The sequence below is a fragment of the Aptenodytes forsteri genome, unplaced genomic scaffold (assembly GCF_000699145.1).
Source record: "Aptenodytes forsteri isolate BGI_AS27 unplaced genomic scaffold, ASM69914v1 Scaffold119, whole genome shotgun sequence".
Taxonomy (NCBI): domain Eukaryota; kingdom Metazoa; phylum Chordata; class Aves; order Sphenisciformes; family Spheniscidae; genus Aptenodytes; species Aptenodytes forsteri.
In genome coordinates, this window is record NW_008796165.1 from 2,378,579 (window position 1) to 2,403,531 (window position 24,953).

Sequence of the window (24,953 nt, forward strand, 5' to 3'; positions counted from 1 at the left end):
AATACGGGCTGTTACGTTAAAAACGTAGCAAGACCATTTTCCAGGATGTCTTATCCTCTACAGCGCAGTAAATCAGCCACATAAATATAGGAAAACTTGATCCAAACATCTTTTGCTTTGATGGCAAGACCCTAGGGCTGTGAGATTTCACAATTTTATTGTAAGTTTTACAATATCTATCATTCTTTGATTGGAATTTGATTCCACTTTCTGGAATCAATTGACTAGATGGGAGGTGCCACTTTTGCTAAAACAAGAAGTTTTCTACCCATCATGATTTCAGAGAACAGCTGGAAAACATAGACTCTGGAAGCCCAAGAACAAGAACACGAATTAATAGAATTCCATGTTTATCATTCTGAAATCTCATCACCTTGGGAGGCTCAGCTCCAGCCTTGAACATCTGGGAACGATGGCATTAAGACACTTACTGACACCTCAAACAAGCTCCTGTTCCTGGCCCAGAATCTACACAGGGACTCAGAGGAGAAGCTCCACAGTATGTGTCAATGCAGATGTGATGACGAGCACATGTGCCATTTCCAAAGACACATCTTGCAGCATCTGGTGTTTTTGCCAACAGTACTGTTTCACTGCACCGAAGAGATGAAGTTCAAAAAGCAAGAAAACTAACACACTTTGGGACTTGAAGGTAGGACAGCTGACTGAAGCTGTGACCTTGCACGCCAGTGAAAAAATGTAAGGCTTGTTACTACATGTCTAGAAACCCTTTCGGAAAAGAAAACACAAGTGCATTTATCTCAGTGGGCATTCATTCAAAAAAGTGCACACATTTTGTGCTTTTATCTCAACATCTGATTATATACATGCAAAACAATATTTGATTCTGTCATCAAGTGGGTAATTTTGTTGTTTTATTGTTTCTTTTAAAACAGATGATAGCTGCAAACAGTGCAAAATCAGACTAAAAGCTTTAAATGCACAAAAGCTTACCTATGCATTTTCTATGGTGCATCACTATCTGACAGCTCTTCACTGATCGGGTCATTCAGATCCACAGTTACAAAGTCCGTTAGGATCTTGCAGTGAATTCTGCTGGCTGATTGTTCTAACAGTACTAAGAGCATAAAGCAGTAAGGCAAAATTCTCTATTTCTAGAATGCAGTTATAATAATAGGCCCATAACTCCTACAGCAACCACTTAGCAATATTCAAATGCTGTAAAATACCGTAGCTGTGAAATCTAACAGTCATAACTTTGAGACCCCTCAAAATTGCTCTGCTTTCCAAGATTTAGTTAAGCTTATCTGGGAAATTTATGCCAATGGGAAACATACATGTTCATCTGCAGATACGAGTTCAAAGGACAAGTCTTATGATTTCAGAATATATTCTTCCATTTTAATTGAACCCAGGATGTTGAAAGCATGCTGTAAAACTCAGTCCTTTTCCAGTGTCATTATTTCCTCCAAAACTGGGTGGTTTGAGTGGCTGATTGTTATGGAAATGAATGAAAAATGTCGAGAGATTCTGAATTTTGAGTGTTCTGCTCCTGATATCAGATCAGACTGTATTGTAATATGTAATTAATGGTGTATCTGCCCAGTGTACTCAATTACACTGCTTTTATAAACTGAAATAAATATTTCTTGTATGTATACATCCAGATGGTTGACTTACATTAGTTGTATGACCTATAACTTTGAATATCTTTATATGCAGTTAAAATCTCAAGCATATTGTTCCATCACCATAGTTTCTTGACTATAATATGATATTAATTCAGCAAGTCACTTAAAAAGCATTTGAGATGAGCTAAAACAAACAGTAAGAATTTCACCTAATCTAAAGATCCAGTAACAAGGGAAAGCTCTGGTTTTATAACCTTGCTTCAGAAGAGAAAGTCTTTCACATAATCACTCAAAATTTTAATTTCTCTGCACAGAATGAAATTCCAAATGGTTTTTGGCAGTCGTAACTCTTATGCAAACCTATTTCATTTTAGTAGCTGAACATCAATTCATACCATAATGAAAAGCAAATCTTCAAAGTTCTCTTTCTCTCCCTCTTCCCTAGCATTTAATACAAATCGATGACACAACGTGACCGCTATCACAACATCTCTCCTTGCAGATTATTTTCTTAGTTAGCTTCACACATTTAATCAACGATGCTAAGATACTAAAATCACTTTGCTGCCTTTTTTCCAATTTATCAAGACTCAATCTCCCTCCAACTTTCAGTCAGCATGTAAGTTAAATAATACTGGTTGAATGTGGATTGATTTGAGGGTAATAGTTATATGTGAAATAGCATATATTGTATTTAAATTTAGTGATCTAATTTAAGCAGAGGAATTTTTGAGTACGTGTATCACAGACGGCACGGTAGTTTATCTTTCAAAAGGTCTCCTGTTATAAACTGTAAACTTCACTCAACAAGCTCAGTAAAACATTTTATATATATAAACTGACTCCTAATTGTGTGCTGACATTTGTAATAGTGCAACAATCCCACGGATCTTTCTATTTCATTTGACAAAGTGCATTTTACAATATTATTCGCTCTTTCTCTCTTGAGATATATAAAGGTTTAACTGGAGCTCCAGGATACACTGCGCACAGTCAGAGAATTCCTCAACAGCCAGCCAACCTCTTTATTACTCCTTCATTCCCCAGGTTTATGAAAAGGGCTGTTAATTCAGTAGGCAGCACTCCTACCTCTGTCCTGGTGCTGCTGGAGTGATGGCCCCGATTCCTCCTGCACTTGCACTGTTCTAAGTCTGCAATAACTCCAGTGAAATCATCAGTAAAACTGGTCTTTGTGAGGGGAAAATGAAGCCCTTTATCTTTCAGAGCGTAAGTGTTCTTTCTTACTGTAAAGTAAGTGCTTTTTCTGTATTGAAGCTATTAAAAATGTCAGAGTTCATCTTGCAAGGCCAGAGACATTTAACTTTTATGACGAAATTCCAGTTTGAATAATTACAAGAACCAGTTAAAAATAAGTTTTCAACAAAAAGGTGCAACGTTTTCATGAAAACATTTTCCTTCCATGCTGCATTTTCCCCACTGTGTCAAATGCACATTTGTTGTTTCCTTTCATTCTTAAATGTCTATATGCTGTTTAGCAGCCATTGCATTTCATCCCAGAGGTGGCTGCATTTCACAGTGGATAAAAGAGACTCTTTTATAAATAGTAAAGTTAATTATTTCATCTTATTTCTTCATTTCCACCAAGATTAGCTGTTATAAATAAATACATTTACAGTCATCAAATACTACTGCCTAATTTCCCATTAGAGTCATTCTCTACACTTCTTTTCCATAAAATCAGACTCAGCTTTTTTATACAAAGAGGGCACATGATTTTTAATTCCACTAGGATTATGTCTTTAGGTCAAAGCATAATTGCCTACAATAAATAGAAGCATAAAAGAGTGACTTGGAAATGGAGAGACAATATGCTGGACCTGTTTAAAAGACATCTGGTGCCCCAATTCACTGATAGCAATGCTGAAGGGCATTTGTTTTCCCCTGCTGTGTGAAAATTCAATTTCCTTTGAACTAGGGGGAAATCATATTTTTATCGATTAAAGGGAACGAAAAAAAGCAGACAGATACCCAATTTTGTGGGTATCACACAGAGCATCTCTGGCCTTGCATATGGTGTACTACTGCTTTAAATAAAATACTGTTGGTCTTAATTCCTTTAGACAGCGGCCAGATCTAGGGAGCCAAGTGTGCATCTGTGGGAAGACCAACGGAGAAACAATTCCAAATCTTTACATTTAGAGTTAGCCTCGGGCTCTAACTATTATTCAGTAGGGCAGCTTGGCAGGGAAGGCATATAATGTTTTGTAAGGTAAGAAAGGGTTTCTGTTCCCCACCCTGGCACCAGATGGAACTAATGAACTACAATTAAAGTAATGTTTGCTTCATTCACAGATGAACTGACAGACTAAAAACTATGGGGGATGTATGCTCAGCATTGCTCTGGAAAGGAGGTGCAAACGGAGCTTTTAAAATTCTAATAGTTGTGTGCTAGGTAACCTCTGCACCCCTCTCACCAGCTCTAAATTATCCTGAGTTGCTGCAGCTACCTGCCAGTCCCTAAAACACCACCAAGAAGCTCTTCTCAATGTCAGCATCCTCACAGTGACTCCTGGACACACATCTTGCACTGACTGTATGTGCTTTGCACAATTGGCTTTCTGATCCCTCAAGGTTATTCACATGAGGGGAGTAAATGCCTTTTCAATCAGCTGTAGAGCAGCTGTGAACAGCTGGAACAATGAAAGACAGCCTGCTAGAGCTGGATCCCCTCCATTCAACTATCCTACCACTGTGGCGACACCTGAACCTCCCAAAAGCATGGGAAGGTGATGGAGATTCAAGTATCCCCAACTACCGTGGGGCAGCTGCCATCCGCTGGGCTACTACAACCCAGCAATGGCTCTACATCGTGAGGGGGTGGGCGGTAGGGGGTCCTGGGCACACGTGCAGAGAAGGCAGCAGTGTCACAAGGACCTACTGCAAGCCTTTCCTGAGGCCCCAGCCTGGCCAGTGGGCGCACTCTTGTTAACAGCTTTAGCGCCGGTGAGCAGCAAGAAACATTTGGAATAGTAACATTCAGAGCTGAAACCTGCTCATGACACATGGGAAAGTTAATTCACTCCTGGACAGCAGACGCCACAAAAGGTTAGTCACAGAGACATAGGTCTGAACAGGCGCTGTAACCACAGTCAAGCATCATCTTAAGGTATTTCACTCCTTTGCGAATAGAGTTTCTATCATTCCCTCCAGTGGGTTCACTGCTCTGCCCTTGGTCCCACATCCCACGGGGGAACAGGGAACAACGTTAAGTGTCAGGTAGAGTCACACGACAGTCTACAGACAAGTCTGACCCAGCTACAGCTCTATAGGTCCCACAGGGTAAGATTACAACGTCAGGAGAGAATGTGCTACAGAGAAAGCAAGCTCTGTCCACACTCGTGTTGCCAAATTATCAACCTACTGGTGTAGTAAAGGCTTACAATGTGAGTTCCTAAACAAACACGCACCTCTCAGTGCAGATACTTCAGTCTACCTGTTACAAAGAAAAGGCATTCCCCCAAACAAACACATTTAGCTTTCCCCCCTTCTTTTAAAAATGAAAACGCAAATTTAGTGAAAAATAGTCTGTGTCCAACCAATGCTCTAAGAACTGAGAAGACCAAATGTTATTGTGCCAATGGGAGGAATGAATTTCAGAAGAAAAGGCAGTCAATTAAAACTGCCAACCATACTCGCATACTGAAGTCCACCGTACTCTTGGCCTGAATGTCCCAGTTGAGTTTAGTCACTACAGAACCAGCACAAAGCAATTTCAGCCATTTCTAAACTCAATTTTTGCACGGAAAGGATTCCGGATAACTTTGGACAGTAATCTCACTGCAGTGAGCTACATCAAGACTTTTCTATATCCAAGCAAACTCTTATAGATCTAGGATGTTTGTAGGGCTTCCATATAACAATTAAAAGCTTCCCAATATTGTTCACTATAACCACTGCCATGGAAAAATACTTAGCAGTTATTATTCCTACTCTTGGAAAAGGCACTCCAGCTATCTGGCCAAAATTCTACGGGGTTTTTTGGTACCTCTCTTGCTCACTTTTCCATGTAATTTTTTTCCTCTGTCCCAGGGTGGAATTCATTTTCAGACCCAGTTTTATGTTGCCAGAAAGAAGTAATACTTAAGAACCAGGATGGCAACCAGACCGAAAAGAGTATGATATAGCAGATGAACTTTCTGCTATACTAAACGTGAAAGATACCACCTCTGTCATGCCTTTACCAAAACCTTGAACTAAGTACAACAGCATGCTAAATAACTGCACATACCTATTAGAAGTTATAACACATAAACAGAAGACAGTTAACCACAATTTACCTCACCTTCCTTTGCTAATGAAGAGTTAAATGTCTAGGTCAGGCATCTAGACTCTCTCTAGTCAACAGAGAAGGGGCAGAAAATTTGCTTCACCTATCTTTAGACAACTCTTTCAGAAATGCTTTTCAGAGATGCTTACTGAAAACTGCCTGAAGGGAGGTGAGGGAACTACCTAAACCAAATGCCTGTCCTCCACACTGCCAAAGCGACCCACTGAAAGTCTACCTGCATTAGGGATTTCACATCTCAACCTTATGTCATTTCAATGAAGTTCTCTGTATTTTATATTTAATATGTTAAGAATACAAATTCAGTCAGTTATCTGTGTTTAATGTAAGCCTTTGGTTTTCACGGGGCTGGGAGCTCTTGCCTGCAGTAGCTATCTCCTTTTACATTAGCATTCTGTGTCAAGAAGCTGCACCCTATGACATTAAGGGTCTAAAAGTTTTATGACTGTATTCTGTAGCACTAAAATCAAAGAATCCAAATCAATGCTACAGATCACAGAATGCATCATTGGGAGTTTCTCACCATTAAAAATACATGTCTCATGATATATGTTGTAAATACACACTCAATCAATTTTTAAAACATATATTGCTCTGAGTGTGTAGTGATGGGAATGGGAATGGCAAGGATGTCACTGAGATATTCCTGCCCAAACGTCTCCCCTGAGTGGAAGATGTTTTATTGAACTGATATGTGAAACTATCAAGACAGTTGTTACAAATACAGATACACACAGTTTGTTAGTTACAGCCAGACTCTTTTGTAGAACTGACGACTAAAGTTATGGCCAGTAATAATGCTAAAAACTGATTCTGTAAGGCCAATACTTCTATAATCCATAACGGTGCAGATCGCATGATGAGATACAACTTTTCTTCATATAATCTTCCACAAGGCTTATAAATACATTTTCCTCTGATAGATAAAGTAATGGTCCAGCAGAATTCTAACTTTTTCCTGAAAATTTATTCAAACGATGAAAATCAGGCTATTTTATTAGCCTTGCTATTACATGGGTGATTACAGGTGATTTTTTAGGAATCAGACAAGGAAGCGGAAAAGAAAAAACAACCATAAGCCAGTCCAAATGAAAGCAAACCGTACCATTTTGAATTCTGTTCTGCTGCGATGCACAGGAATGTAAGAAATGAAAGCATCTATTAAGTACAAGGTGGGAAAGGCTGCTGATCAGACTACTTAGCATCCAAAGGGCACGATAAAAGAAGTGAAAAGGGTCTAAACTTTCTGCGTGCCTCTGCAGCCCACTTGGTACCACTCAGTGCTAAGCTGATAGGACTTCTTAAACTGTAACATTGTAAGGTAATTTGGACTTCAATTGTACTTTAAATAGAGAGGGGTCCCCTAGGAATTATAAGAATCAATTACTGCATATTAGACACAGCAGATATAACTTTTGTGTGAGCCTTTAATTTGAAACCAATAGGTTTGGTCCTCAGTAGAAAAGCATGCACTTTGTAACTTTGGCTTTAAACGGTATTTCCTCAGAAGTTTTTCAGCTGAGATTCTCTGTATCACATTGCCTTCCTATCCACTCCTTTCACTTCATTGCTTTTGCACATCAGAGACTGAGTTACACTTTGGAGTCTTTCACTTTTAAAGCAGTGACTGAACGGTATACATTGCTATTGCAGATTTCTTCAAAATGTTTAAAAATATTACTAAACAATAAACCTCTACATTGGTTTATTATACCAGTCTTTTACCCCAGAGACTTAAGGTCAAATCTAGATTAGACAAACTGGTGTAACCTCATAGTTTCACCGGTCCGTGGCAGTGCTTCATGTACATAGTAAAAGACCAGTTTACATCAGTTGGACCAGCAATCTTTGCTCAGGAGAGAAGCCAGAGCCTGGGACAACAGTGCTACAGTGAACTGGGACTGACGCAAACTCACAGAACTGGAAAGGTTTTACCAGGTTCTGGTGGATGACATTAGTCTGTCACTTTTACGGGCGCTCAAATTATTCAAGCTATTTACACATAAGCTAAGATTTTCAGAGAATAAGAAGGATACAACTTGCCAAAGCAGATCAGGAATCTAATCCCAGTTTACAGGGACAGAAAGTCATTATTACTAGACGGCCGATTGCGTGCAAGATGCATTGTTGTCTGTAGTTGCAGAAAGCAGGGAATGTTCATATCACAAAATTATCATGCCTCGCAAAGTACGCTTTGTGATAGCCTGAAAAGGAATGAATGGGCAGAGAGACCAAGACATTAGAAACAATGTTTTCTGCTTAAAATATAGTATCTAGATATTTAAATGCATCTTTCTGCTGTGATATTGGAGTACATTACTTTTAGACATGGACAGGATATACTGCAAAACCTCAATCTTCAGTATATTCCCATCATATCCATCTTTTATTTACTACTAGTAGCATTTTATAATACTGATACCTGCAACACCAGCAATCATGCAGAGCTTCATAATCAATGTTTAGAAAAACAGCACAAGAGATTTAGACAAATGTTACCAGAAAATCTCTGCTTCTTCAACTAATGAAAACATCTTACAGTAGTGTTCCCAATTCTGCTTTCTAGGTATTTCATGGGAATTCCAGATACTTCAGTAGAAAAAAAAATTCAAGATGCCTAAATTACTCAGGGAACTGTTTCATTTTCAGATGTAATACAGGCTATTTAGTCAAAGGAGGTGCTTCGGAAAATGGTTTTCCCTATATTTGTGCCATGTCTACCGATTGTAAACAGTAGTTACTGATGATCAAGAAATGTAAACAGGAATAAAACACTGGCAAAACTTAGCTGCCAGCTCTCAAATTTCCTAGAAGTAACTGAAACATCTTCCTCACTTTGAAGAGAGAAACCAGCTCCTGATGCAGCATCCCATGTAGCAATCCTGCCTGTGAACAAAAGTGCAACACAACGTCTGACCTCCTGACTTTGGTGGGGGATGTGCACGTTGAAAACCAGATTAAAGATCTGCTGTTCAGACCAGACTTGGATTTACAGGGATTTGGTGGCAGTGAGGCGAGGGGAAGAAGGTGGTAATGGCTGGCTGAGAAAGCTGTAGCACTGTTCAATTCACAGTGCAGGTGAAGGGAAATCTGCAGCACACAGCAAGCACGGCTTTGCCACCTTTCCTGAAATGAAAGTTTGCATCAGGTTCTATCAATGCTATCTGGATGCCACTGCAAAGGCATCTGAGCTCACAGTTTACCATGTTGAGTAAGAAGAATAGCAGCATATTGTGGACTATTTTCATCAGGTTTTCTTCAGCTAATTTCATTCCTCTCATGCTATAAGATCTCTCATAGCAGCTCAGAAATGCCTAATGAAAAGAGAAATAGTGTATCTGATTCCAGTCATGCTGTTCTATGGGAATTAATCGGAATCATCATTACCTTAAACACTTCCATTCAGAGTGGGTTTTATGATGAGCTCAAGAAAAGTAAATGCTGTTTCAAATAGGTACCTCTATATATTAAATCAAATAAATGAATGATAAAGTGCTGGCACTTTTTGGCTATAATCCTGTTATTGCTTAGAGCCATTTCTAATGCAAATGAAGAATGATGTAGCAGAGCTATTTAGCAATTTTCTTTGATGGGCAGTGCTGACTGCTGGAAAGCGGCAGGAATGCAACTGCTCAGATGTGGAGTGCTCCAACATGTCTTGTGAGATTCCTTCCCAAATCTAATGATCACCCCTCGCTCCTGCAAAGCGTGAACTTTAAACAAGGCTCAGCTGAGAAATACAAGCCTATCTTTGTACAGAGGCCAAGACACAAGAGCTGGGTCTAGTCATACAGAATTTTAGGAAACGTGCAATTTCTAGTGAATTCACATAGGAAGTTGCACTTCTGCCTGTTTATAAAAACGCACTTGATACGGATTTGATCATCACTTGGTCATCCAGGACTCCCTCCCAGGTAAGCATGAACTTACATAGGCAAGAATACACTCTCGTGCTTTCTGAATGTCAGGGTAGTGCATCAGGGGCCAATTGGGAACCCTGACTGAAGGATATCTTCAGAGCTCTGCCATAGACTTGCAGGATGATACCTGTGCACAACTTGACAAATGACTCCCCGCATGAGTTTTACAATCAGGAAAATGGGGAAATTAAAGCTGATTTAACGTCCTGCAGTGCTTTAAGGTCTGTGGATGATATGCATTATGAAATGTTAAATATTATTAATGAAATCTAACTGGAGGAAGAGCACTGGCTTCAATCTTGGGAAGGAAGATGGGCTTGGAAACTGTCCCTCTATTTAATAAAGCATTGCATAAGGCCAGTAGGAGGTTGTCATCAAGTAAGAGCGTACATACAAATTATGGTAGATTATATGTCTACTGTAAATTCAAGCACAGAAAACTTCTTCAGAGACTGCAAACTATCTGGACAATGTGAAATGGTGCATAAACATCAGCTTTACAATGGAATAGCATGGGCTCTCTTCAGGATATATATGGGAAAAGAATAAGCCACAGCTAACCTCAATTTCTTGGGCTTCTTCGATGTTTGTGTCTCACGAATGTGGGACATGGCACTGACTGGAAACCCCAAGCTACCAAGATGCAACACTGCTGGCTGCAGCCCAGATCCCAGCCCTTCAAACCCAGTAACACAACATCAGAAGAGGCAAAGTGTTACAAAGAGGTAGTGAGGAAGAAAGACCAGACCCCCACGTCTGCACTAGCCACCCCCAAAACACAGAACAGCCATCCTGCTAATAGTATCACAAAGCAGACGTAGTCCTCCGTAGAGTGTGCGGCTGGGGGCACTCAGAGAGACACCCAAATGTACCTTCCCCAGCCCTCAGCACACACTGCTACACACTTAGGGGGAGCAAAGCTATTTATACTGCTGCATCCTAGGGAAGAGTGAGACATGGTATTCTGAAGTGAATGAAAAGATCAATAAAACCACTTCCACTAGGATAACAGAAGGTCTGGAAAACTGGGCAGACCTTAGTGAAGAAAATGGCCAGGAAAAAAAACTGTTTTGTGCTTGGAAAACCTGTGTTGTGTTTTCCTTTGTTGTTTTCCACTCAAACTGACCAGGTTTGAAGGATGCTAACCAGCATTTTTACAGCAATATTTCACTACTTTTTTGCTCAGACTTTTCCACCTGAGGAATGGCTTCAGAAATAGAGAAGCAGGGCTTGCTGAGATCCATATATTGTGGTGAGAAGAGGTGTAACTCTGAGCTTTTTCCACAAGACTGGGCAGGGCAATCTGTCCTCAAAGGGCATATTTACAGGAAATCATCAAAGATAAATCTGTGGCTTCCACTTTCCTGATTGGGCGGATGGTACTGTATGATTGCTATTTCAGGTCCTCAGGTTTCCTGCTGTTTTCAATACTTTGCACTTTAAACTGTCTTACAACTGACTTTGGTCTTTTTTTTTTTTTATTTATTAAAAACCACTTCCATCCATTTAACTAGTTAATGCTTTCACAGCCCTTTGAAGTTGTAAAGCACTGCAAATTTAGAAACTGTTCTTAATAATCATTTGGACAAATGGATCCAGAAAATTGCATATTGATGGAAGGAGTTTATGTTCTTTGCAGTCAAATATTTCCTCACTCGTTTCATGCAAAATTGCTTGGCCAAACAGATTCTCCCAAGGCTCTCTCAATAATGAATGTAACTTTCTTTTGTTCCTGGCTCTTCTCCGAACCCATCAGGAAAGGGTAAAGCATAATGACATAGGTCTGTTGTCTCCTGTAACCCTCTGGGACTGTTTTCTCTAATGTGATTGTCTGAAAATCAGCAGTTTTCTGCCAGGAAATAAAACAAGTCATTTTCCTTCCACTGAAAAAATCTGAATGCCACAGAGCCTGCTCACTCATGCAACATTAATTTTTAAAAGAATCAATTTTGTAATCTTTCAATTATGGTTTATTATAATGATAATAATCACTGAGAAGTCAGGTTTTTTTCCACTGCTAGTGTTGGTGGCTGTTATCAAATCACTTTTAGCAACGCTGAAAACACCTGGGCTAATAAACCAGGCATTATTTATTTATACTTTAGTTTTACTTATTTAGAAACATATTAAACATCAATTCCCTTAGCAGTTGGTGATGTTACAAAAACTAAAAGTAAATAAATTTACTTTTAGCACACAAAGACCTAAAAGTCACTGCCAGTCTGGCTCTCTTGTACTGTCATAATTGAAAAGTACTTACAAAAGCCAAAACAAACCACATGGACCTCGCTCATTGCTAACACTACGGAACACATGAAGTGTGAATACCTCTTGTGCTGGAAGCTCACAGAAAGGCTGTTCCAGCTCCAGTCGGGCAGCTGCATACCAGATCCCTTTGCTTTTCACACTGAAATAATTGTGCTGGGTGTTTGGTACACTGGAGCATGGACATGAAGCATTTGTGATGGCTCGTATATATACATATCTATAAATTGCTGTATAACAGCTCCACACCTTTATCAATTCTTCCATATACAGTTACATACTCATGTAACAGGGAACATGCATTGTTCATACAGCAGGTCATGTCAGAGCTCAGCATTTAACAGCATGGGCACAATAGGTTTATATTATGTTCTCATTTTACAATAAAAAATTGTACAGAAAAATCACTTGGTTTCTGATCAAAATCTGAGCTCCCTGCTGTTTTAATTCCTGTAACCAACAATCATCAATAAATAATCATGCACAGCTTCTACATCCCACTGTGAAATTTTGTTTTTGTTTTAAGTACTGGATGTACTAAGTTGGGATCTGCAATTCCAGATCAGACTTTCAGGTGTTCTGCTCCAGGATTAAAGTGAAAGAGCAAGCACAAGGGCAAGGGCAAGGGCACAGAGGGGAGAGCTGTTCTTCATCAGATACCTTGCAGGTCTGTGAGCTCTTTTAAAAGAGATTGTGCTGAAAACAGGAGGTGTGTTCGAGGCAATATGTTTCACAATAAAAGGACAAAAGTCTGAAAGAAGAAAGCTATATAAATGACATAGTTACAAACAATGAGGCAGGAAATCAAAGAGGAAAAAGTGTGGAAAATATCAGTAAAGTAACAATAAAGATGGAAAAAAATATTTGAAGGAAAGCAAGAAACATGCCGAATGGAAACAAGTATCCCATTAAAGAGAAACAAGAACAAGAAAGAGTTTGTGACCAAAGTACAGTGACAACATTACAGCCTGTGATTTGAGTTAGCTAATCCAAATGGAAGAGTCTGAGATGGGCGTAAGGAGAAGGCACAAAAGTGGAAATGCTTCAGGAATTGCTCGGGGCCAGGCCTCAGGCCTCACAGACGACATATGCCTTAGTATGTGCTGAGCTCTCCTGGCATCCAAACAAAGACTCAAAGAGTAACCAGGCTCTGAACACCACCATACAACCATGTACACTGTGGCTCACAAATTCAACCCACCAATTAGCTCACTGGAACAGAAAATTAAACCCTACCTTTGCAAAGACACAAGACCTGCCGCCTCCAAGGAGACAATCCTGTAGGTGGATGCACCAAATAACTCAGCTGGCCTCCGGCCTCACTCTCTTCTGTAGCACTCCGACCCCGGCAGCCCGGAGATGCCTTAGCCTTCCCATCGGCTATGGGCAAAAGCAGCAGGGAATGTGGTAGAAAGGTGGAAGTCTGCAGTCCCCTCCCCTCGACGGGAAAGGCTTCTCTGCCTCCTTGGCGGGGAGGCCAGGCTGCCATGGACTCCTGGCAGCGGTGAGGCTGCCAGCTGTACCTGTGGCTCTCCTCACCCCCTTCTGTCACCATCTTTACCTCCCAGTCAGGTCTAGAGCGCTCCCTGGGTATACAGGGGGTAGGACACTGGGCAGTGGAGGAATGGCAGAAGGCCAAGTCATTCATTCATTCATTGAATAAAGAAATCAAGCCATTTGTTTCTGAAATGTAGGCAATTAACATAAACTAATTAAATATCACACTGTTAGACCAAAGACATTTTCTACTGATGTCATGTGGTATAATACCTAGAAAAATCAATGCAATTATATTTTTAATGCCTAGTTCATAGCTGCTTAATTCATATCTCTTAATTCTGTTTTGGAGTGAAATGGGTTCGATTATATAATTCCCACTTCCATGAGTTTGGCATTTAAAGGTAACATTCAACCATGCCATTATGTTTAGAAAATATGCAAAATATTGAAAACTGGAGGACAATCTTACTGCATCTTTAAAAATCAGTGTAGTCTCATCTGGATATGCAAATACCAAAATGTCTTAATTCTAGTTAATGTTCTTGCCATGAAGATAATTTGGGAGCTCTATCTATGCATTCCTGAACTAAGCACTTTTAACTTTGAGCTCAATATCCCAACATACAAAATGAGAGGCTTCTCTAACCATGTCAAAGCACTGTTTTTCTATTTGTTCTTGCATGTTCCACCTCTGGATACAATAGAAAAAGAACTTGCTCATGTGGCTGACAATACTACTCAGTAGTAGACAATGCTAAAACAAAATTGCCACAGATGATAATGCATACATTTAACATTTCTCATTCACCTAAAGAGAGACAGTATTCTACTGACTGACTCAGTGTCAAGCTACCTTCATTTTTCTAACACATCAAACCTGAAGGACCTAAAATTATCTTTAATTTTTTGTTTAATTCAGCCATGTTGCAAGATTTGACTACCTCTGATAACTTAATTTCAAAAATGTTCTTTGTGAAGTCTATATGTACCATTTGATAAAAAAGAACTTGTAACCATTGGTTTTAAAATAGTCATATTTTGAAGTACATAGAGAGTGGACACAAACTTTACTGAAGCATGCAAATCTACAATTCTGTGCAAAATGTTCTCTTTACAGGAAGTGCAGTAGTATTGTAAAATGTAATTAGATATAATCTTCCCTGTTTTCATTAGCTATTAACATTATGTAAAGATAAACTAAAGCATAAGAAGTCTTTTCATTATCACATAATTGTTATTTTAATGGTTACATTACAAGCAATATAATACTATACATACTTCCACCTCCCATATTAGTGGGCACTTACTTTGAAACTTTCTGTTACAATCTGCCCACAGAGACAATGTATTAATGCCACCATTTTAGTATAATGATGACCATGGTTTTGAAATCAATATGATAGCCTCAGGGAAAAATGTAAAGTAATAATGAAGAAAATATTTATATTATATGCCAGTCTCAGTCTTGGTACACAGACAGAAGTTTAAGGGAAACATGTGGAGCTGCTCTTGCTACTGCTATCCTGAAACTGGTCAAATACATATGAAACCCATGGTTATTATTTCAAAAACAGAGGAAGATTTTTAAGTGATCCAGAATTAAAAGCTTGGAAGTGAAACTGGAATAAGCCTTCCCTGAATATATAATCTCCGAGTACCGTCCTAAACCATATCCAGAAATATTGACTGAAATACTCTATTTCCCACTGATGTACAATGAACTGGCCTCAGTTACTCATCCATTCATTGCCTTTCTCCTAATCAAGCAAAGCAGTGTAGCTTGGCAGGAAGCCACTGGTGCTTAGACAGGTCTAAGCAGTACATAAAGCTTGAGGAGATCCTGAGGATATCCTATATAAAGTTAAATGAAGTTTCATTTAAGGCACTCCATGAGTGGGACCCAAAATACCTCTAGGAGTGAGAAGGCCCTAGGATGCCACTGCAGCTGAGGGTCCCTGGCAGGATCTGTACAGTGGACCTGAAATCCAACTCTGTTGAACACTGTGCTTTCTTGGAAGAGGAGGCAAAGGCAATTTAAGACCATGAAATAAGCCCGGAGGAGTTAAGGACCACTGCTTTCTTCTACTCCAAATATGAAACATATTTCAACAGTGTCGTCACTAATACAAAATCAGAGCAGCACAGAGAGAGCAAAAAACCAAAAAACCCCACTAAGCTCCAGCAAAGACACAATTCTCCCTTGATAAAAGAAAAAGCTACACATGACAAAAACTTACAAAATCAAGCAGCACAGAGAGAGCAAAAAACCAAAAAAACCCCACTAAGCTCCAGCAAGACACAATTCTCCCTTGATAAAAGAAAAAGCTACACATGACAAAAACTAGTCACATTTCTTAATGGACGGTTGTGGAGGTGTGGAGACAATGCTAAGATGGATGGACACAGGATAGGAAAACAAATAATACTTGAACAAATTGAAACTAAAATTCTTCTTTTAGAGGAATACTGCTTTGCAAATACTCTTCAGGTTATTTTCTACAATTCTCCCTTGATAAAAGAAAAAGCTACACATGACAAAAACTAGTCACATTTCTTAATGGACGGTTGTGGAGGTGTGGAGACAATGCTAAGATGGATGGACACAGGATAGGAAAACAAATAATACTTGAACAAATTGAAACTAAAATTCTTCTTTTAGAGGAATACTGCTTTGCAAATACTCTTCAGGTTATTTTCTTTCCTTAATATTTTTATTGACTGTAAAATGTCAAGAGACTACTGCTAATTTTACATGGAAGGAAGTGCCAGAACATTACCGTGTTTGGCTGAAAACAGGGCATAGAGCAGCAGAAATTGGTTCCATTTTGCAGTTCCAGACCATTCCAACCCAAAATTAGCACTGTAAGAGATTGAAATGCCTTCATGGTAAGCATACAACATTCAAAAAGCCCTATGGGCATGAATTTCTGTGCAGCAATAGCTCCTGCTTTCCCCCACTGTCCTTTTCTCAGGGAAGTCAAGTTCTAAAAACGGGATAAATATTCCTTGCCTCACAAAGGCATTTTGAAGCTTGAGTGATATCTGTAATATTGTCAGAAATGCTCTCACGGAAAATGTTTGGGACACTCTTTGGAGACAGGAGCACTAGCATCTCTAATGAATGTACTTCAAGGAAAACTCTGAACGAACATATGGAGAGCAAACTGAACACAGAGCACATATTTCTGACATTCATCTTTGTTTTTATTGTTAAGATAAAAGCATGCTGTTTATTTCTTAGGATTTCATCTGCTATCGCTTTCTTTCCTTTCTCTGTGTCTTATTCTACACTAGTGACATCATCTGCAGCAATTTTTAAAATTTTGCAGCAAATCCTGTGCTTTGGAAGTTTTAATGAGTCATGTAGAGAATGTTATTAGACGGGGAGTTCATGCCTCCTTTCTGTAACCACTATGACTATAGCAGACAGGATATGCTTGCTGGGATGACTGACTTTAAAAAATAAAACCAAAGAAAAAGAAGTCTCCAAAGACCAGGATGGGATAGTAACAGCAAACTTGCAGAGAACAGATATGGGCATTTAGAAACCTTTTCTTCTATTGCAGTTGCATGTTTACTGAATACTAATGTACTGGACAGGGTTGCTCAGGTTCTGAGATGAGCGGTGTCTCCGGTACGTGGTCCCAACTGTACTGAATGCTACTACAAACAAGCATTGCTTACAAAATCTTGAAAATAGAATGGCTGAATCTTTGAACACCTGGATCAAAAAGCATTCCCCTTCGCACCCAAACTAAGCTACATGCTGATCAATATCCAAGACGTCAGACAAACTGTTTGAGGACACTCCTCAAGATTCATAATAAATCCCCACAGTTGTAGTTGTTTTTCAAAACTGTTATAGCTTCCAAAACCTGCTGAAGATGTGAATGCCTGAGAAAAATTGTACATGCTGCTCTTGTGCATGTCACTCTTCTTTAAATGCATAGCTGCCTCACTGTTAAAAGCTCAGAGAATTTCAGTATCACAGGAACTGTATAGGATGTAGTCAGCGATTGTTTTCTAAATGCGGGTTGTAGCCTATCCCAATAGCACATCAAGTTCTCCGAGAAGTGTGGCTGTGAATCCTAAGTTACCTTCAAAGACGTGCGCTATAAATCCATGTGCGCACGTATATATCTGTATGGTTTGACTGTTCTGAAATTGCAGCCTGAATTCTTTATACGGGATGCATGATAACAGACATATAAATAAAACAGTGTAGAACATCTGTTTTGTTTTTATATGGGTAAAAATACACATTGAAGATGTGCATAAGCAAGCGCCTTGCTAGCACTGAGTTCTAAATTAATTTAATGAGACACAAAATTTCACCATTTTCCCCCACCTATGTGTATGGGGTCTCACGCAGGCTTGATTTCTTACCAATTAAATTTTCAGTGCAGTATTTGTTTACTAATCTTTCTACATTTTAAGGTAAAATACTCCATCATCAGTTCAGGCTAAACTGTTTCTACTTTTAAACAGTTTTTCTTTTGTTGTTTTGCCTACTTGTTCAAAGCTTTGAGAAGACAATCTTGTCTAGACATCATTCAGTGAGATACTTGAAACTAGTTCTCATACACCTTTTCTTACAAAAGTCTTTTCTAGTAAGTTTGACTAGCTAGTGGGTGGACAGATGTACAGGAACTCTTCTCTATCTGAAGCAACAAACCACTGTAGCGTTTTATTCCCTACCTCCTAAAGTTGCTATCCTCACTTGGCCAGCAACTCTATAACACAAAATCCCCCAGTGCATCTCACGCAGTTTGATTGCAGCATGTTGTCTTTTGCTAAACACTGTAAATACGGCTCAGTGCACTTTAGGGAGCTTCCATTAGAAAACCCACAGTTACCAGTAACCAAGAGGTATCATACTAAAGTAATAGCAACATTGCATTTATTTTCTAATCCATCTAATATATCTTAGAAAAGTATTGCTGTGTGACAACTGGTGATAAGTATAGACTTCAATGGTAATCACTCTGTGTTTTTAAAGACAACTATTTCAGCTGGCAGCAAGGTTGAGTTAAAAAATAGATTAATTTCTTGATTTTTTAAAAAATTAGTTCTGGTCTATTAAAATTTTAAGCTCCTTTAGGAAAATCAAGGTCTATTTTAAACACTGTGATCTGAAAAATCAAAAATGTTGCACTATGGAAGATGATCCAGTGAAGCTTCTATGAACACCAAAGGCTTCATTCAAAATCTATGCCTCTGCTAATTTTTCCCTCCAAGTCTTCTGCCTTTGCAACCATAAAATACCTTCACCGCCAGCAGCAAAACTGGAACCACTGCGATCCACAGTGCTACCAGGGTTGCCAGCATATGAATCACTGACTTGCCTAATCCTTTCAAAAGGTGTATGTTCACGGGATGTGAGAAAAGTCGAGGCAGAATCTCATCTACACGTGCAGTCCCAGTGTTGCTCATGGGAGATATCAGCAATAGTCTCTTGACCATAAAAGCTGCAGAATATTTAAAGGGCAGGATGGAAAAGGTGTGCATGTAATTAGGACAATACCAAACACTGTATAAAGGTTTAACATCCGGCTTGTCAGGAGCGGAAAACAGATTCAGTGGCACTTGAAGAAGATGTGATAAATTAAAAGCAATAGATGTTGGATTAATGCAAAGAACATGTGAAATCCACAAAGATAAAGTAGATCCTGATTATATATTTCTTGACTTAAATCATTAGGTAAAAAGAAATAACTCCATGGCTAAAGTCAGCAACCACCACAGAATCAATAGGTCTCTGAGCCCACACCAATCTATATGCAGCCACAGTTTTATCACAAAATATTAGCTAATATTGATATTTTTTAATAAAGTTTCACTTCACTACGTAATTAGTGTAATGTAGTAGGAGCTGTGTTTCTTAACAAAAGTGCTGGTGCTTTGTACAGCATTTACTGGCATGTTAATGAAAACCGGACTTCTATTGAGTTCCATTTGCCTAATAGAAAAAATGTTAATTTTTTCCTTGATTAGGAAAATGTTCATAAAGAAATATAAATGCAGTTACTAATGGGCTGCAGGGAATAAATCTAGCGCACTCAGGAACAACTGGTGTTTTACCAGGAAATGGAAGAGTGAATATAAACCCCAAAACAGTTGTTAGCTGTCCGGTGTCTGATCACAAATAGCAATAGATGTTGAGGTTTTAAGTGTTTTATAATGAAAAATCTATTTCTTTCATTAAGGTTTTATGCTTTAGACCCATGTTTTTTCAGGTAATAAAACAGTCTTAGCTGACAATGAAGCTATTTAAACCTATGAATTAAGATGGACAAATCCATTAGCATTTTTTGAAGGAATTACTTTATAAAAAGAAAGAATGGAAGTGCCAAGCCATGGTTCAAGAAAGATACACCATCAAAGCACTTCAAAAATGGTCACTATATCAAACACGTACTTTGGGGATTTCTGTGATGCTCATAGGCAGTTGAGAACTTTTTGCTGACTTCATTGGTGCAGCAGCAGACACTACATCATCATGATAAAGACTGTATCAAAATGTAAACTATAATTAAATTTTGCCCTTAAAAATGTTTCAACAGGCATTATACATTCCTCTGTCAGTCTGAATCAGTTTTTCCATCATTTTCTCCCAAGAATTCTGTACTTTAAAGACGCTGATGTTCCCTAACTCTGCTCATTTTCCTTTCAAAATGAAATGAACTTTAACTCATCTTCCAGAATGTATGTTTTTTAGAAAAAGCATGTTAATACAAGGCACTCATGAGAAGTACTTCCCAAGTCCCAAAATCTAACTCTCTGAGCCAGATTCAGTGTCAATGTTCACAACTTCCCAATGAAAAACTGCTTTCTGCAAATATTGCCTAACACTAACTAAGATTTTATATTTTCTCTGAATGGCCTTGATACGGAAACTAATACGTATATGTAAGCAAGTGCAAAAGTGGAAATAGCGTTACTGTAATACTTCATTCAAGCCAACAATCAGAAATATGGCGTAAAACTCTGATGTTCTGGCCACTGACAGCTGTAAGACCTCAATTCACAGAGAATATCACCAAACAATAGAAGTTGCAGCTACTTGAGCCTCAGAGAATGTAATTTCATTTATTCATTTCAGTGACATTTTTACTAGACTACAGCTTCACGTAGATTAGTCAGACACATCAAAAACCCACATATTAGCTGAGGTGAAGCTGTGATGACTGCAGTTGTCTTAAGAGTGTCAATCCGAACTTTAGATGAATATAATTTGCTAGCTCTAAATGACAGAGATACAATATAGATCTCATATATCGCCAAAGTAATAAATAATTAGTGAGCAGAACTGAGTAAAATAGCAGGTTGAGCACACCCCCAAATTTTGAATCTTGATGCAGAAATCAGTGATCAGAATGATCCATCTTTCTGCCTCGAATGATAAAACAGCTTTCGCACTACCTAACACATAGCACCATCTGGCATGAACAGAGGAAACTAAGAACTTCTGGAAGAGAAGCACAAAAGCAATTTAGTTTCTTCGGAATTGTCCAAGATATTAACAAAAATCCTTCAGAAACAGTCATCTGACTGCAAATGTGGCTCAGTGAACCTGCCTCCTGCAGACATGCTTGTATAGCTAATAATCTCAATAAAATGTTGTTGAATTGAACTGAATTGTTTGGGTATCGGATGGGAGTTGTCAGAGTTAAGACAGTGTGTGTGGAAAGTCAATTGTCTACCAAACTGGCTGGGTTTCAGAACATTATCTCATGTCTCTTAACGGGAATTTTAGGAGCTCAGAATACATCTCCTCAGCAAAGCTCAGCAGGCTCTTTTCGGTAGTTATTTATAAGAAGTGTGACTAGAAACACCAGGTTAAGCTGTGCTTTGGGCGGTATCAGCACATGCATTACTGGCTGTTTGCTGGGGCTTAACGTCCTCCACATGCAGTGGGACAGGAGCGGTCTGATCACACCGTCAGCCCCGAGAGGGGATGTGGAGCTGTGCCATCAGAGCCACTACTCGGACACACTGTGCTGAGTGGTTAGTCTGAGATATTTGTAATATAAACACAAATGGAGTCTGCAGTCTGGATGACATTAGACTGTTCCACTGATACTAGCAGAGATTTATTTTATCATTGCTTTTTGAAAGTGACTTTTAACGCAGACTGTTTTCTAAATGATCCTTAAAAGACACTCCTTTCTCCCTCATCACCTTCACCTAAGGCAATAACATCCAGCAGCATTGATCTATTTGCTGCTAGTTTTCATTAATTTTACCCTCCCTAAGGGTGGTGCAGCTTTGGTGCCAGCTAATTAAAACCTATTTAGGGCTGTTCGGTGTACTTTATCAGACCAGAATTAGCTCTGCTGCTTTAATGAAGACTACAGTTTTCTCTGTTATTACCAATTAAATGTTGTTACATCATTGTATTATATTTCTAATGCATGACAAAGATATAGATGGCTTTAGAACCACTTACCTGGATTGAGGCACATACAAAGATGCCACACTTAGTAATTACCTAATGTTTCTTTAAATCCTTTCACTTGACTCAATACATATAATATACCAAAACATTAGTGAAGTACTGGAAGAAGCTGCCAGCTTTATGCTCCCTCTAGGGAAGTACCAAGTAAAATGCATTAATGAAAAATTGTGAATGTCTGGTAATGAATACTATTTATGTACAACAATTATTCAAAATGGATGAGCATTCACTGCCTTGAACTCAAATGCTTCACTAATGAAGACTCTCAGAAAGAACATATGTCCCCCATATTCATAACATCGCATGCAAGGTTAATTCTCCAGCACGGATAGCCCATGTCAGAGGGTATTTTGTACTGCTGGAGAATTAAAAAATGCTTCGTTGTGAAATACAGAAACTTGTTTGCTGGACATTATTTAGAGGCAATTCCTGTTTCTTCCATGAACCAATAATAAACCATTTGTCAATATTGAAGCTGTGGGTTTTGAACCTGCACTCAGTGAAGTCAGGGATGAAGGTCCCAAGTCAGTGGTGCAGAACCAGAGCTTTTCCACAGTAGAGAAGTGCCTGCAGCACATACCTGTTCTGTTAGCTGCTTCTCATAACATGCTTTAAAACTTGAGCACCACTAGGATGAAAATACTGAACAGTCCCACTAATTACCTAAAAAGATGGTACGTCAAAGAGTAGAAATAGAAAGCTCATTAAAGGCTTGACAGACTAGAAATCTGTTGCAATCTTACTATGCATTAGTAGCATACACTGTACGTAATGACAGTATTTTAGGATTAAACTAAAATAGATGTGGTTACAATCCACTCAGTACATTTTAAAATATAAGTTGAACTTGGTTTCCTTCCAGAATTTTTGCTGGGAACATGTTGAAACAGACCTCTGTTCAATCTAATATTGCAAGCAAGAGTTGATGTTTCTCTGAGGAACTGAAGGAATATTTGGCTGAGGAACCTCAGTCTGTCTCAGCATCATAATAGTCTGGCACAATGTGTGCAACTATTTTCATCACCCACAAATCTCTCGTGCTCTCCCTTTACTGCTTCCACAAATGCCATATACCTCTAACAGCCTCATGACCCTCCCTAGAAACAGCAGACGGGTCCTGTGAATTGAAGATGTTACAGAAAATGAAACAGTTTCCAAACTGAGGTCCCCTGATTAGTAGGGAACTGCAGGATGTTTTCTTGTGATACAGAAGGTGTTGGCTGGTGACACGTCCATTGTTTCCCTTGTTTCTGGGTGACAAGTGCACTAAATGATGTTAAAAACATCACTTAGTGTTTGATGTGGAAAAGTAGGACTAAAAATGAAAGTTGCAGTAGATACAAGGATGTTACCTGATTGCCACTGTGAGAAGCGGTGGGTTTTTTTTCACAGTGTTAAAGGAAGGCACGCGCAAATGCAATGTGATGTGGGTCATGAGGCAGGCTCTTTACAATTTGCCCCTGTTTGCAATGTGAAACTTTTAGTTGTTGTAACGGATTAAGGAGAAAGAAATTGGGCTACTTTGACATTAGGCTGCTTAAGAACTTTGTTCATAAGCAGTGGGAGAACAGAAGTTCAATCTGCCTTTGACATGGAAAGAAGCATTTGTATTGTGTTAATTGCGTAATAATCATAGAATCATAGAATCATTAAGGTTGGAAAAGACCTCTAAGATCATCAAGTCCAACCGTCAACCCATAATAAAACCTTGAGATGTGGTAATTTGTTGAAAAGGAATGGATTAGGCTGGAGATGAGGATACTTTGACATTGGAAGATGAGATTTTTTTGATAGGCTATACTAAGGTCTGGTCTCACAATAAGGATTTGAATAAGGTATTGTAAAGTCACTGTGACCTGAATGACTATTAACATGGAAGAGTCATAAATATGAATAAATTTATGTTTAGCAATGCAATAATATACCCATGATCATATTTAGCTCGATTAATATGTAAACCAGATGACTTGGATTATTAGAGGGCATTTTTGAAGAACGGATCTTATGTATTTTCTCTGTTAGCCTCTGTTCATCAGCTTGTTCAGTTAAACTAAAGAAGCCATGATAACCTTGACACCTTTACGACATATAGGAGCTCCCTCTGACTCCAGAATTGCAACAGCAACATGTACGCATGGTGAACAAGCTGAGGGGAAAGTTCTTCCCTATGTTTCAATAGTTTTAAGAAAAAGGAAAAATCAACTCTAACCAAGTTTTGACAGTTTAATAACAAAGTGAATCAAGGAAGTTTGAGAGAACAAGCTCTTCTACTTCAAAAGCTAACTCAAAAGTTCAGATTAAGTTAAACTGTTTGTGAATATCTGCATTTTTAATTTGGTCAGAATAGCTACAGTCCTTCACAACTGCAAATTCATGATGTGCAAATTCAAAAATTAATACTAAGGCACAGCAGTGATCTGGAAACTCCTTCCTAGTTAGCTCCAGGGAGTATGCATGACAGGTGCTCTTCCATGCCAAAACACAGATGATCAGAATTTTTGCAGCTCAGTTAAAAAATCCTGTAATTTTTGGTCTTAATTCCACAAATCCAATTTCTGCTCTGAACGTGCTAGCCAAAACAGTGGCCCTCACACTTTCATCTCCTTACAGCCCCCACTTGAGCAGCATAAACACACATTCTCAGGCATGGAAAATAGAATTTAAGCATAATTCTGGTAAAAACCTAAATCTATTACAGTATCACCGATAATCCATTTTCACCAAGAAATAATGCATAACACTGAGGTTTGTGTTTGAAGAAAAGCTACAGTGAATCTCAACAGAGAAGAAAATACAATATCCAGAGTTATCCTAAGGTTGTGCATTTGGAAGTGTTGTTTGTGTAGGATTATCCTCTTCAAATAAAATGTCAATTTAATCAATAGTAAATTGAGCTGAAAACAACACACAGC

The 24,953-nt window shown here is 38.8% G+C and overlaps 1 protein-coding gene across 1 annotated transcript in view; it reads right to left on the minus strand.

Annotated features, from left to right (window-relative positions):
• ST6GALNAC3 (ST6 N-acetylgalactosaminide alpha-2,6-sialyltransferase 3) overlaps nucleotides 1-24,953 on the minus strand; it is a 131,296-nt gene that overhangs the window by 56,560 nt on the left and 49,783 nt on the right. The window lies entirely within an intron of this gene.